This window comes from Budorcas taxicolor, chromosome 19 (genome assembly GCF_023091745.1).
Source record: "Budorcas taxicolor isolate Tak-1 chromosome 19, Takin1.1, whole genome shotgun sequence".
NCBI classification, from domain to species: Eukaryota; Metazoa; Chordata; class Mammalia; order Artiodactyla; family Bovidae; genus Budorcas; species Budorcas taxicolor.
Genome location: NC_068928.1, coordinates 54,168,785 through 54,184,459, shown reverse-complemented (window position 1 = coordinate 54,184,459; position 15,675 = coordinate 54,168,785). Strand labels below are relative to the sequence as shown.

General features: G+C 49.1%; 1 long non-coding RNA gene and 1 other non-coding gene across 5 annotated transcripts; both read right to left on the bottom strand.

The window, feature by feature from the left end:
* Positions 1-2,726: 2,726 nt before the first annotated feature.
* LOC128065040 (uncharacterized) lies at positions 2,727-5,420 on the bottom strand. Of its 4 annotated transcripts, none has more exons than XR_008201034.1 (5): positions 5,204-5,420; positions 4,871-4,993; positions 3,616-3,777; positions 3,257-3,514; positions 2,727-2,832 (listed from the first exon to the last, which is right to left on the bottom strand). It is a non-coding gene; the product is annotated as an uncharacterized LOC128065040 (long non-coding RNA). The 4 variants fall into 4 exon arrangements; XR_008201032.1 differs by having other exon boundaries at positions 3,616-3,774; XR_008201033.1 differs by lacking the exon at positions 3,616-3,777 and having other exon boundaries at positions 5,122-5,420.
* On the bottom strand, positions 4,648-4,834 carry LOC128065740 (small Cajal body-specific RNA 16). Its single transcript, XR_008201117.1, has one exon. It is a non-coding gene; the product is annotated as a small Cajal body-specific RNA 16 (non-coding RNA).
* Positions 5,421-15,675: the final 10,255 nt, after the last annotated feature.

Sequence of the window (15,675 nt, the reverse complement as noted above, 5' to 3'; positions counted from 1 at the left end):
ACCCACTAGCATTTGTCCGGTGACCTCGGGCAGAAGAGCAGCACAGTAATACCCTGAGGGGCCACTGAAGATCAGATGGCCCCAAAGACAGGAAAGCCAGCCTCCACAGTGTGAGCTCACTCCCTCCCTCCCTCCCTGGACACCTGAGAATCAGGGCAAAGGCTTGACCGCCTGCGGGTCTCAGACGTGCCCCTTCTGTGGTGGCAGCCGCACGTGACCACTGGGACTCAGGGTGGGGCTGGGGCAAACCCAGAGGAGCCACGAGTGTAAAATACACACTGGGTTCTGAAGATCCAGTTTTTTATAAGAGTAAAATGTCTCACTAATAATTTTTGTACAACTGCACGTTGAAACTATTTGTGGCGCGTGCATGTGTGTGTGTGTGCTAAGTAGCTTAAGTTGTGTCCAACTCTTTGCAACCCCATGGACAAAGGAGACACCACATTCCTCTGTCCACAGCATTCCCCAGGCAATACTGGCGTGGGGTGCCATGCCCTCCTCCAGGGGATCTTTCTGACACAGGGATTGAACCCAAGTATCCTATGTCTCCTGTATCGGCAGGCGGGTTCTTTACCACTAGCGCCAATTGGGAAGCCCATTGTTGGCATACTGAGTTAAATAAATTATTACAAGTAATTTCACGTTTCACTTTTCCAACATGGCTATCCCCAATCTAAAATGTTTTGTGTGGCTTGCGTTACCTCCAATACTGTCAAGAGTCCTCAGGGCCACCACAGGACTCTGTTCTGGCCCCAGCTCCTTGGTGTGCCAGCTGCCACGGCTGCAGAGCCCAGGCTGACTCCTTGAAGCCCATACTACACAGTGGACCACAAGGCGCCTGTAACGCAGCACACCTGGACGCCTCTGCCCCACCTCGGCCCCCACCATCCCCGAGGCCACCTTCCCTGCACGTGTGAGCAATTCTTCAGGAACTGCAGGCCACACCCTGCCCCATCTTTGCTTGGGGAGACTTGTGAACAGCCCTGGGGACTGAAAGGCCTGTTTTCCAAGAGGTTTCCACTCCTGAGGACTCAAACTTCCCAGCCGTTGCTCTATACATCCTGTTTCGCTGGTGGTACCGTCCCAGCCCCACGCCCACTTCCCCTCCCAGGGCTGTGCAGAGGCTTTTGCCTTGGGTAGGGTTGCCAGATAAAACACAGAACGCCTGGTGAGATCTGAATTCCAAACCAACAACAGAATGTTTTAGTCTTAGTATACCCCATGCAATATTTAGGATATACTATAAAAATTTTTTTTCGTTTATCTGAAATTCAAACTTAACTTGGGCAGCCTGTTGTGATTTGCTAAACTCGACAGCCCTACTTGGACTACGTTTCTGGAGTGGGGTTTGGGTGTGTAGCGTTAAGAGCGTCCACTTTGGGTTCAGGGTCTGCCTCTGCCAGTTCTATCTCCCTAACCTCAAGGCCTCAGTTCTTTCATCTGCACAGTGGAGATGACTAATCGGGCTCCCTGCTTCACATGACTGCTGTGGGGTCAGATGAGATCAGCCACAAGAAACCTGGCCTGTCCGAAGTACTCCCCTGCTGTGAGGCAGTGGGGACACGGCAGCGGGCCAAGGTACAGCCGTCAAAGCCAGGGCAGGATGCTCTCCTCCCCGCAAAGGCGGTGTGCTGGGGGTGTCAGGTACAAAGGGGCACACTACCCATGGTGCTGCAGCGTTCAAACTCTGGGGCCCCAAAGGAAGGGTCCTGCTGGGGGGGTTTGGAAGGCAGCCTCTGTCTGCTGAACCCTGGGACTGCTCGAGCCCTCTGACCTCGGAGTGAGGACAGACAGGGCCACTCAGAGAGGTGACAGGGCTTTGGCAGGTTCTCCTGGGCCTCTCTGAACCACTACACTGGAAGAGATGAGCGGAAATCACCCAGCTAAGCATCAGGCAGCCCGCCAAGCACTCCCGGGCTTGTCTCCTCCTCTGGATCGTGACTTCTGCAAGCCGTGTGGGGACAGAGGTGGTGACATGGGGTAAGCTTGACAAGGCTGGTGGAGGAGGCTCTGGAGGGCCTTGAATGCCAAGTTAACTCTATAAAACTCATGTGACAACATGTGTATCGCGAGCATTTGCCTGAGCCTGGAGTCAGGTGCACAACCACTGACAGCAAGCCCTGGATTATAGCTTGGCCCGGACTAGGGACCTTTCTGTGCCACAAAAAAACTTATGAGCACAACAGAAAGATGGCCCGACCGTCTGATGATGGCACTACCACCATCACAGCTCAAAACACCGGCTGGTGTTCCTTCTCCACATCAACAGGAGAAATATTCGAAGACACTGGGTCTTGGGAGAATCTCTGTTGGGAAGTATGGCCCCACCCAGTGCCAGCAGAGCCCCCAACCTCTGTTAACACAAGCCCCCAGGTCCTGCAATGTGTATGCGCCCTGGGTGTGTGCTGAGGGTGGGGGTTCCTCGCTCACTGAGAAGCCTGGGTGAGAGTGGGGTGCTCAGGGACTAAGTCGCAGGTCCAGGCGATTAGCAGTCCGGAGGGTGTGTGACCTTGAGCTACTCTTCCGTCGGAAACTGAGCTGCTCACTGCGCCCCCTGGAGGCCAAGGGCACACACTCAGTGGGTGGTCAATGAGCGCAGAAGCCATGACGTGTATGAAAAGTCTCCTCGGGGTCCGACTCCTTTCATTTATATTCAAACAAAACAGGATCTTAAGCAGGTCAGCATTCAAAAATTATGTAGATAAGAATGAAATCAGACAAACTCAGAAAATGCTAAAACACAACCACTATATTTCAGGCACAGAGAACCAGGCAGAAACAAACTCAGCAGGTGTTCACTCGGCAAGCACACACCTCCTCCAGTGAACTCACCTGCAAAGAAAGTACAGTACATCAGTTCTTCGTTCAACTTCAGCAAGTCTGAACATTCAGAGAATTTACAACTGTCTTAATACGATAAAATACCCTTCAAAACCTAAAATCTACCTTCCACCCAGAACATGATGTGGCTGGTGCCCACCCTGCAGCGACCCAGCCACCCCTCTCCTTCCAAGTCTACGGGCTCCATCCCAGTGACTTCCCAACAACCCCCACCACCACCCCAAGCACACCAGGGCATCCACCCACCACCACGTGGGGCCCTCAGAAACCTGCCCACACCAGGCACAGTAAACTGCCCTCTGACAACCCCCATAACTCAATACCAGCCTGCCTATCCCTTCATTCTCCTCCCGTTCTCTCTCACTGGGCAGTCCCCCAGTTTGGCCCCAACTCTTCAGCTCCCCAGTCCTCTCACTTTCATGCTTCCCGCCTTCTGTCATGTTTCATCAGCTGGAAATGGCCTTCACTTCCTCACAGGGTTACATCCTGCCAGGTCCCACTGGAAACTCGTCTTGCTGGGGTCCGGCACTTCCTGCTGTCTACCTCTCTGCACCCCAAACCCCGGATGTCCAGGGACCACGCTTTTCTTGACGTTCCCTCCAAAGCAGAGATGTAACACTTTGACTGCTGTAGGTACTTCAACATGATGAAGGATCGCTTCTCCATCAGTGTGCTGACGAAACAGGCAAAGACAGAAGGAGGAATGATGCTTCACGGAGTAGGCTGAACCACACCAAGGAAATAAAAATGAAAAGCAGTTCCACTCATAGTTACTGTGTGAGATCCCCAGCAAAGACCAACAGGAGGATTCTCTCCAAGTGGAACTCGTCTCGGCCTCTGTCCAGGAAGTGAAAGGGCTCAGGTGTCACAATTCCAGTAAGGGTGGCACTGCTCTTCCAGTAACTTCTAGACCTGCACTGTTCCACGAAGCAGCTGCTAGGCACACACAGCCATTTACATTTAAATGAACATTTCAGGGGCTTCCCTGGTGCTCCAGTGGCTAAGAATCCACCTGCCAGTGCAGGGGACACGGCCTCGATCCTTGGTCCAGGAAGAGTCCCACGTGCCACGGACCAACTAAGCCCAGGCGCCACAACAAAGACCCCGTGCAGCCAAAAAAATAAATAAATAAAACAAAATTTCACTCCAGGATTGTGGCCACCCTACTGAACAGCACAGATATAGGCCATTTCCAGCATCACAGAGAGTTCTGCTTGACTGCTGTTCTGTACACAGGGCTCTTTTGAAATAACAGTTTTTAGCACATCATCTTGTTTAAAACCCACACTGACCTCCTATAATCCTCAGGACAAAGCTCCAAATCCTCAAATGAGCCACAGGCCCTGTGTGGCCTGTCCCTCCCCCACCTTTTCAGCTTCTTTTCATGTCATTTTCCACTTTACGTTCTGGGCTACAGTGGCCTTTTTTCAGTTCCTCCACTAGCCAATACTAGCTAGGCCACTGGACCTTTGCACATGCTGCCCCCTGGCCTTCCCACCAAACTCCTACACATCCTTCAGAGCCCACTCAGGGTCTCATCCTCAGGAAAACCTTCCAGTCTCCATCAGGTTCTTTGAGACACGCATTCTTGTAAGACTGTGCTTTCCTTCAGAGCATTAATATCAGCTTGAATTATACTCTCTTTAGGGTTATTTCCCCAACTAGGCTGTAGTTTCCTGAGAAAAAGGTCTGTAACATCTCTGTGTCCCTAACACTTAGCTCGGTGCCTGGCCAAAGTATCAAAAAGTATTGAATAAAACAAATATACATGAACACTGTTCATAGGTATTTTTCTTTCAATGAACGTTCTGTTTGCAGTATCATACATGATCATCAAACTGCTGCTAGAATGTTCACACCTGTTACTGCAAATTCAAAACCCAGGAAAAAGTTCTCCTAGGAATTTACTTTAGGTCAGGGTCGGGCTGCCTGGTACAAAGTTGCACCCACAACTGGGCAGGTTCAACAACACAGGAGCCTCTCCCCAGACCATTGGCCTCAGGACCCTGCGTCTCCACCCTTGACCTACCTGGATCCCCCAAACTGACGTCACTCCGAATATGCTCTAGGCTCGCCGCAGAGGATTAGCAAAGATTGCAATGCCTTCACCCAACCGCCGGGGGCCAGAGAGCTCTCATCTTCTCATAAAACCCTGGGGAGAGATCCACGTGCTCTAGAATAAACCCCACGTCTGAGGTCAGGGGCGGCGGCCGGGAGGAGCTACCCCACGCCCGAGGTCAGGGGCGACGGCTGGAGTAAGTTTCATGGATGTTTACACACCCCCTAAACCTCATGCTGCCCTTCCAGCCTGGGATCCAAGACTTTCCTAAGGGGTGCAGCGCCTCCTACTGTAGCCCCTCACCCCGACCCTGGTGCCTGAGTTTGGCCTCTTCCGTCCAACACCCAATTTCTATGCTGGGAATGATTCCTGAAGTCCGGTTGCCGGCAGCTTCGTCAGCGCCCCAGGGCGGGAACTGGCGCCGCAGATCAGCGTCATTCTGCGGGTTTGGGGTTCGGCCAGCGGGTGGGAGCGAGTGAGCACAGCAACTCTGACACCACGGAACACGTGGCGGCCCTGCCTTCCCAATCTAAAGTCAAAAGCAGGTCCGAACACGCACTTCCGGCCGTAAGTGACGGCTCACCACAGAGACGGCAGCTAGAAGATCTCCTTAGCTCTGAAACTGGGTCCTCCATGGCCGCCTTAAAGGGGCCGCAGCCGCGAGATGTTGGAGAGGAGCGCCCTAGCTTGGAGGGGAGGGCCCTAGAGCAAGTGAAGCAAGAGGCCAGCCAGGTTTCCGGAATGGAGCCGCATCCCGAGGCCGGGGATAGATACAATGATCACTCCTGTTTTCCAGGTGAAAAGAGCCATGCTGCAGAGAAGGTGAATTACTCTTCCAAGTTTGATCAGCCAGGAAGCCATTGGCCCTCTCTGTGCCCACAACTGGGCAGGTTCAACAAACAGGAGCCTCTTCCCAGACCATTGGCCTCAGGACACTGTGTCTCCCCCCTAAACCTACCTGGAACCCCCCCCCCCCCCCCCAAACTGACGTCACTCCGAGTATGCTGTAACCAGCAATCTTGGAATCTGCCGTTAGGCTGGGCTGGCATTCTGGTTAGCCACAGTCCCCCTCCACTCCCTACTGCTTTACACCGGTTGTTCACATTTATACCACCTGCGGTCCCAGGAGGGTGCTTGAATTTGTGACTTGGGGAGTCTCCAGGCTAAAACCCCCCAACGTACTGGCTTTCAAATCCTTCAGAATCTAGCCTTGTGTGCCACCACGCTCTCTCTTCCTCAATTACAGGGAACTTCTCACCCTGCCCCCTCAACTCCCAGCTCCACCAGCCTCATCATCCTGCAAGTCTTGAAGGACAGGGTTTGTTTTTGCACGTGTAGTTCCTCACAGAGCCCGCACCTGCGTGCTGCCCACTCCAGGTGCTGAGTGAGGGGGGAGGAGGTGAGGAAGCCGTCAGACAGACTCTGTTTTGCTACTTACAGTGTAGTTTAACTCATGGGCCTCTATTTCTCTGTATGTGACATAAAAAGGCTGCAGCAGGTCCCAGCCTTCATTTATCAGTAAATCTCTGTTTTTAGATGCAATATTTTTCAGAAATCCAGTAGTTAATACAGATAAAGTTTTTATTTTATTTTTTTTTCTTTTTTTGAATCTGCCACGGGTGTACATGTGTTCCCCATCCTTTAAAAAGATAAACTTTTTAAAACCCAACAACAAACAGACAAAAAAAACAAACCAACAACAACCATTAAAAAATGGACAAATAATTCAAATAAAAAATGGACAAATGGACAAAGAAGACATTCAAATAACTGATGGTCACATGAAAAGATGGTCAATATTGGGGCTTCCCTGGTGGTCCAGTGGTTGGGAATCCACCTGCCAATGCCGGGGACATGGATTCAATCCCTGGTCCAGGAAGGTCCCATGTGCCTCAGAGCAACTAAGCCCACGTGCCACAACTACTGAGCCCGAGCTCTAGAGCCCTTGCTGCTGTGTCACTTCAGTCGTGTCCGACTCTGTGTGACCCCATAGACGGCAGCCCACCAGGCTCCCCCGTCCCTGGGATTCTCCAGGCAAGAGCACTGAAGTGGGCTGCCATAGCCCTTATGCCACAACGAAGGAAGCCCGGTGCTCAGGGGCCCGTGCTCCACGACAAGAGAAGCTGCCCCAATGAGAAGCCCGTGCACGGCAAGGAAGAGTATCCCCTGCTTGCTGCAACTAGAGAAACCCGTGTGACACGACAAAGATCCAGCACAGCCAAAAATTAGTAAATAGATAGTTTAAAAAAATAAAAAAAGAGAGAGATGGTCAGCATCTTTAGACATCAGGGGAATACACATCAAAACCACAAGGAGATGCCATTCATATCTAGTAGGATGGCTAGAAGCAAAAAATCTGAAAATGAGAACTGATGGGGAAGAACACAAGAGAGCCCAGAGGGAGGGAGAAGCCAGATGACAATCAGGAGCTCAGTGTGGCTCTTTCCCTGGTGGCTTTCCTGGTGGGGGCGCCTGGTAATTTTCCTGGAGAAATGCCTGGAATGGGAGGGAGTTTGCCTAGAATAGCAGGAATGCTTGGGCTCAATGGTGATCCAGAGATTTTCTTGTAGCCATGGAGGATCCAGAAGTTACTGTGACCTTCTGGGATATGGCTCAGAACCCAGCAAAGATGTCAAAATATCGGAGCAACCCAAAGGTTATGGATCTCATCGGGAAATTGTCAGCCAAATTTGGAGGTCAAGCAGAAAGCCCTTCTTTTAATTTCCTTTTATCTTTTGGGGCCTTTTTGTTTGTTTGTTTGTTTGTTTTCTCTAGGCATCATACCTTTCTGACAAATAAAGCCCCTGCTGAAGGAAAAGCAACTTGGACCACCTAATGGATGTCACAATAATACAAACCGGCATATCTCTGACCTTCTTATGAAGAAAGCTGGGGTACTTCGAAGATAATTCCTACTCCTCTGCCCCAAATGCAACTGAAACATTCTTACAGTGGTTTGCCATTAGGGTGTTCATCAGATAAGTTTTCCTACTAGAAATTAAAATCTTTAAACAATTTTTAAAACTTAAACATATCTAAAACAAAAATTTTAAAGAATAAATAATAAAAAATAATATGAATTTGTGGAAAAAAGAAACTAGATAAAGTAGGAGATGCTCTGGGGGAACCGAGACAGCCCCATGAGGCCTTATACTGGCCTGGTTCCAGAGGTTTCCTATAAGTTCTGTGGACTGCAGTTACCTCAGATGGTACAGAATCTGCCTGCAAGGCAGGAGACCCAGGTTCAATCCCTGGGTCAGGAAGACCCCTGGAGAAGGGAATAGCTACCCACTCCAGTCTTCTTGCCTGGAAAATCACATAGACAGAGGAGCCTGGCGGGCTACAGCCTATGGGGTCGTAAAGAGTTGGACAGGACTGAGCAACTAACACTTTCACAGCCCAGAAAGCAGAGGGTGCCACTGTGGGACACCCCCAGGACCCTTCCAGCTCTCAGGTCCTGGATCCATAGAGTCAGACACACATCCCGGCCTTGGGGGAAGTTATGGTTTAGGGGAAAGGTTTGCATGAGACCCAGTGCTAGAAACGCTACAGGGAAATAGAGTTTCCGGGAACGACTAGTGACACGTAACTCATTCTGCATTATTCCCAGGGAGACAGGACAGACGGCCCTCCAGTGGAACAGTCTCTAGAACACTGGACATTAAACAAACACGTCTTTGTGTCCTGTCCTATTTCCATCTGCTGAAGTGCTACCTGGATGTGGGTTCTTTCTTTAATATATGATTTTTTGCTTATTTATATTTATTCTTTACTCTACTGGGTCTTTGTTGCTGCGCAGGCTTTTCTCTAGTTGTGGCGAGTGGGGGCCACTCTTTGTTACGGTGCAAGGGCTTCTCACTGGTGGCTTGTCTCGTTGCAGAGCATGGGCTCCCGTAGCTGTGGAGCTTGGGCTCAGTAATTGTGATTCCAAGGCTCCAGAGCACAGGCCCAGCAGTTGCGACGCATGGGCTTAGTGGACCCACGGCATGTGGGATCTTCCCAGACCAGGGATGGAACCTATGTTTCCTGTATTGGCAGGTGGATTTTTTACCACTGTGCCACCAGGGAAGCCCCTGGATGTGGGTTCTTAACACTGAAACTTCAGCTTTTGTCTGTGACTGCACCTCTAGACAACAGTCTTCATTTTTTCTTTTCCTTTTCAATCATGTTGTGTGGCTTGCAGGATCTTAGTTCCCTGACCAGGGTCGAATCTGGATCCTGGCAGTGAGAGAGAGACAGGAGATAGGCCCCAGGGTGAGCAGCTGCAATTCATTCCCTGTGGACAGAAGCTCCGTAACAGCAAGAGAGGAGGCTGGGCCCTGCCCCAGATAAGAGATAAAAGACCACACAATCCTCATTCTTGAAGTCAAGGAGACTTTCCTGACTACACATGCGCAGAAAGGCTCCTTGGAGGTCAAAAAGGGAGAAAGGCGCTTCCCCACAGTAAGTGATGCCAACCTACCCCTGGGCCTCTTTGTAGAATCCATCCTGGTTGAGAGATGCACACACATGGGAGGACCCTGAGATGTGCCAAATACAGACAAGGCAAAACACGGTGATTGGACAAAGGAAACCTGGAAGAAATGCCCCATGAAAGCGATTCAAACTACCACAAGGGCGCGACTCCCTCTCTCTGAGCCTGCCAGTGTGGCCATCCGCATGTACTCTTTTCCTCCTAATAAATACTTTACAGTTTCATTACTTCTTTCTGTCTTTGTGGGAATTTATTTCTGCAAAGCCGTACAGGCCAGGGCCTTGTCACTGGCCCGCTGGTTCCTTGTGGTCTGTGTGTGTGTGTGTGTGTGTGTGTGTGTGTGTGTGTTAGTCGCTCAGTTGTGCCCAGCTCTTTGTGATCCCATGGACTGTAGCCCACCAGGCCCCTCTCCATGGAATTCTCCAGGGAAGAACACTGGAGTGGGTAGCCATTCCCTTCTCCAGGGGATCTTCCTGACCCAGGAATTGAACCCCGGTCTCCTATATTGCAGGTGAATCTTTACCATCTGAGCCACCACGGCAGCCCTCCTGGTGGTCTAGAGGCTAGGATTCAGTGCTCTCACTTCTGTGGCCTGACTTCAGCCTCTGCCTGGGAATTGAAACCCTGCTTCAAGCCGCTGCAGGCTGAGGCCCCCCTAGATCAAAAGCGCCGAATCCTGACCACTGTACTACCAAGGGATTCCCACGACATCAGTCTTCGCTAGTTCTCCTACGCGACAAGTGTGCTGGGCACCTGAGCAGGTGGTGGAGGGAACCTTTGAACCCACAGGAGGAGACTCGTGAGAACACTCCGTGTGGCTGATGGCACTCCTGCACATGGCTGCTGGAATGTCCCCCAGCTGTCTCCTGATCACTCCGTTCCAGCCCCTCTGTGGGGTTGGCCTCCGCTGGTCGAGGCGTGGTGACAGCGCGCTTATTTTCCCCAAAGAATACATGTGTTTATATATAACAGGCTGCTCCGCCCTGTGGATGAGCCTTACCATTTATGATGTTTGTTCCTCTGGATTATGTAAGAGGGTTGAAGCAGGCAGGTCTCCAGTCTTTCCAAAAAGATGCTACTTTAATAGTTGTTGTTTGGTCATTAAGTCATGTCTCTTTTGCGACCCCATGGACTGTAGTCCACCAGGCTCCTCTGTCCATGGGATTTCCCAGGCTAGAATACTGGAGTGGAACGCCTTTTTCCTTCTCCAAGGGATCTTCCTGACCCAGGGATTGAATAATAGTAGCAATGCACAATTAAACATGTGGACTCTAAGAAGTCATTTTTCTTATGTTAAAAATGGCCCTGGGACCCAAAAGGACTATACATTACATTAGGTCGTTCAGTCGTGTCCGACTCTTTGCGACCCCATGGACAGTAGCCCACCAGGCTCCTCTGTCCATGGGATTTTCTAGGCAAGAGTACTGGAGTGGATTGCCATTTCCTTCTCCAAGGGATCTTCCCAACCCAGGGATCGAACCCGGGTCTCCCGCATCGTAGACAGATGCTTTACCGTCTGAGCCACCAGGAAAGTCATAGGACTATAGCAGAAAACAATAAAAAATGAGCTAAAGAGTAGTTCAATCAAGTCAAGATTTTGAGCTTCTTTCTTCGTCCACTAGAGGGTGGAATCACACACCAGACTGTGCTCTCTTTTGTAATTTGGTATAGAGGTTTTTTTTATTTTGTGGGAGTTTCTTTGTTTCATTTATTTATTTACTTTATTTTTGGGGTTGGTGGGTTTTTTTTTCTTTTTTCTTTTTTTGGAATTTAGTCAAGATTTTATTTCATCAGAAAGTTATGCAGAAGAATTAACCTGCATGGTTAGGCTCTTTCTTAGAAATCTGCCAGGGTGTCCCAGCTGCACAGAGTCCCCGGGAAGCATTTATCATGTCACAAGCCAGCTGAACACTTGGCGCTTGGGGATCAGAGCACTTCGCAATGAAGCTTTCTGGCCAGAGTCATTCCCAGTGACAACAGGTGGTTCTACTCAGCATGAAAGATTTTCTTTGATGAGGAATCCAGTGCAACACATACCAGAATTTGAAGTCCCAGATAGGGTGTTAAGGGTTCAGAAGTATCTCTGGCCAGAACATTGCTCATATTTGACATTGCAAGGTACAAATCAAGGCCAAAAGAAGTTTGTACAGAGCCCGTGTGGTTCAGATGGCTGATTAATATCTGCTGGAAAAATGCTGTTGACCTGGAAAAAAAAAGTTACAACTCTGAAAGTGTAATTTTAAGTAGAGTACTACACGTTCTCTGGTTTATGAACCTGGTGACAGTTTTCTGATGGATTGAACAAATATGGAACACTCACTGCTGGCTGAGTCAGGCCAGGACAGAAAGCAAGACCGAGGTAACTCATCTTCGCGGAGCTGACATTCTAGTGCAGGGGAGATAGTGAAATCATTAGAGTCCTGGGGTCACGTGATTGTGAAGGGGGCGTGGGGGATGGGGAGAACTCCGGGCTAGGAAGGAGTGGAGGGTGAGGTTTGCAATTTCACTTATTGTTTTTATTTATTCCCCACCCGTCCCCATACTGCTCAGCCTGTTGGATCTTAGTTCCCCGGCCAAGGACTGAATGCATGCCCCCTGCAGTGGAAGGAAGGAGTCTTAAGCACAGGACCGCTAGGGAGGTCCCTGCAATTTTAGTTACGGTGTTCAGGAAGGGCCTGAATCCTTAATCTTTAACAAAATCCGAAAAGAAGTGAGTGGATCACGGGACACCCTGGAAGAACATCCCAGGCAGAGGAACAGCCAGTGTGGAAGAAGCCAAAGCCACCAGTACAATGGACAGTGGGCAAGAAGGGTTTATGAGCAGGACTGCAGGGAGCTGGGGACCAGGTCTTGCAGGATCTTGCAGGAAATTGTGAGACTTTGGCTTTTACTCTGATGGGTATCAGTAGCTCACACGTTCTGTTTTCATTTTTTAGGGACCTTTCCTGCTCCCCTGCACCCAATAAAGTAGTTAATTTTAGACGTATTTCTTGTTCTCGTACTAACAAATTTGCCTGTTAAGCTGATCCCAGATCAGGGAGAGTTATCTTTGCCTTGGCAGTTAGAGGAGTCTTTCGCTCTTGGCTCTGTTGAACTTGAACTTTGGTGTCCTGAGATGAGTGACATGGAAAAATGTTTAGATGTGATGAGTAAAGTTCCTGGGACAAATGACCTTCTTCACAAATGAACACCCTTTGCCATTCCCCTTGTAGATGAAGTCAGAGGCTGCCTGAACACCTGCCCGTCTTACCAGCAAGGATCCTGGTCCCAGGTCACTTGTGCAGCTTACACCATAGCTTGAGCGCTCTGTGATTGTTTTTTGCCTGTTTCCACCTCATAGGAATGGTGTGCTTGTCTCTTGACCAAAGTGTAGAAGTGTGTCATTTAAATCATTCAATTAAAGTGGCTCAGATGGTAAAGAATTTACCTGCAACGCCAAAGACCTGGGTTTGATGCCTGGATTGGAAGATTCCCCTTGGAGAAGGGAATGGCTACCCACTCCAATATTCTTGCCTGGAGAATTCAAAGGACAGAGAAGCCTGGCAGGCTACAGCCCTCGAGGTCGCAAAGAGTCAGACACGACTCAGGGACTAACACTTTCACACACACTTTCACTTGACCATCCAGAAAACGAGAAAAAGCACATCCCTTTATGATAGTTACAAGTGTACAGGCTGGTTGTGGCTGTCCGTGGATACACATAATGAATGCGTTGAAAACAATTAGTCATTCTGATTTTTTTTTTTCCAATCAGTTTTGCAGCTACAGCAGAAAAGGAGGTCTTTATTGCAAATTTAATTCAAGTGGAGCTGAGAAAGTCATTGGAAGCTCACGTGTCCCTTCTGCCTGTCAGCTGTGCAGTTGGGTGATGGTTACACAACGCCGCTTTAGGTCGGCAGCCTCCGGCAGTCGGACATTGAGATTACTGTATCGAGTTAAAATAGGACTACTGTTTTCTTTCAACAACAAATTCCTTGTTAACAAAACCAAGATGTGGGGTCTTTTAAAATTTATCTTTTAATTAGAGGAAAATTGCCTTATAATGTTGTGTTGATTTCTTCCTTCCAACAACGCAAATCAGCCATAATTGCCAGTTGGCAAAAGTGGTAAAGAACGTGCCTGCTGATACAGAAGGCGTGAGAGATCCTCTCACGAGTTTGATCCCTAGGTTGGGAAGATCCCCTGGAGGAGGGCATGGCACCCCACTCCAGTGCTCTTGCCTGGAGAATCCCAGGGACGGGGGAGCCTGGTGGGCTGCCGTCTATGGGGTCACACAGAGCCGGACACAACTGAAGCGACTTAGCAGCAGCAGCAGCAGTGTATGTATATCGATGCCACTTTCTCCCTTTGTCCCACTTCTTTCCCCCCATTATGTCCACAAGTCTGTTTTCTTTATCTGACTCCATTCTTTCCCTGAGAATAGAATACCACTTAATACCATTTTTCTAGATTCCTTATATATGTGTTAATGTACAATGTTCTTCTCTTTCTGACTCGCTTCACTCTATGTAACAGGCTATAGGTTCATCCAAGGATGTGGGCTTTTCATAACTGACTTCCATCAGCAGCTACGTAAGCCGCCTGCTCATGGGACAGAATTCCTTTAGAATTCCACCTGTGTGGGCTGTCCCCTCTGAGTCAAATTTCCAACATTTGTGGCCACTTGCAAAGTTTATTAGGTTGTCACTTTCTGTCTTGATGAATTACGGTAATGAGCTATGGGCAAAGCTTCCAAAAATCCCCTTCACTATTGTGCTGTCTTTGTTCCCAATTACAGAGTTGATTACCTCTTTGTAAGTTAATAGGGAGAAAGAAAAGAAGATATTAAGAAGTCAAAATGAAACAAAGGCCTCACTTCCTCTGGTCATGTTAGGTTTATATCAGCACTGCTGGGTGTTTGTTTTTAGTTCAGTTTTGTGTGTGTGCGTGTGCTCAATAAAGCACTAGTTTAAAAATTCATAGGATGGAAATGATGACACTGAACAGCAGTTGCCTGCTTCCCACAGCCCTTTCCACTTGGCTTCAGTTCAGTTCAGTCGCTCAGTTGTGTCCGACTCTTTGCGACCCAATGAATCGCAGCACGCCAGGCCTCCCTGTGCATCACCAACTCCCAGAGTTCACCCAAACTCATGTGCATCGAGTTGGTGATGCCATCCAGCCGTCTCATCCTCTGTCGTCCCCTTCTCCTCCTGCCCCCATTCCCTCCCAGCATCAGGGTCTTTTCTAATGAGTCAGCTCTTTGCATGAGGTGGCCAAAGTATTCGAGTTTCAGCCTCAGCATCAGTCCTTCCAATGAACACCCAGGACTAGCCTCCTTTAGGATGGACTGATTGGATCTCCTTGCAGTCCAAGGGACTTTCAAGAGTCTTCTCCAACACTACAGTTCAAAAGCATCAATTCCTCGGTGCTCAGCTTTCTTCACAGTCCAACTCTCACATCCATACATGACCAAAGGAAAACCCACAGATAGCCTTGACTAGACGGACCTTTGTTGGCAAAGTAATCTCTCTGCTTTTTAATATGCTGTCTAGGTTGGTCATAACTTTCCTTCCAAGGAGTAAGCGTCTTTTAATTTCATGGCTGTAGTCACCATCTGCAGTGATTTTCCTTCCAAGTTCACTTATCTCCCTGTTTCTTTTTTTTACCACATCTCGTGACTTGTGGCATCTTGGTTCTCCCACCAGGGATGAACTCACACCCTTTGCAGTGAAAGTGTGGAGTCCTAACCACTGTACTACCAAGGAATTCCCTCAGCCTGTTCCTTCCTGTTTTTTTTTTTTTTTTAATATTTATCCAGTACCTGGCATATTGCAAAAATTATCTTATTATTGTTTAAACATGTATTTATTTACTTGGCTGCTCGGGGTCTTGGCTGCAGCACATGGCTCTAGTTCCCTGACCAGGGTTTGAACCCAGCCCCCTGTACCGGGAGTGCCGAGTCCTAACCACTGGACCACCAGGGAAGTCCTTTCTCTCCCTGTTTCTGAATAACGGGTTTGCTGCTCTTTTTGACTCACCTTCTTCATCCTGGCCTGTTGCCTTTCTTCCTGGTGGATTCAGGCTGGGCTCTCACCGCCTCGCCTCTGCCCTTGCTCCCAGCACAAGCATCTTATATCATCTCTGTTTTCACCATTCAGAGGTTACACTATTGCGCATGTGCAAAACCACTCTTAGTTTTTAATGTTCCCCTATAGTTGTCTCGCTATTTCTTTGGCTGAGCTTTCTTTGAACCTCTTGCTGATTCTTCCTACATTTACAGTAGCCTCTTAGCATAACTTGACACAAGCAGGTCAACCACATT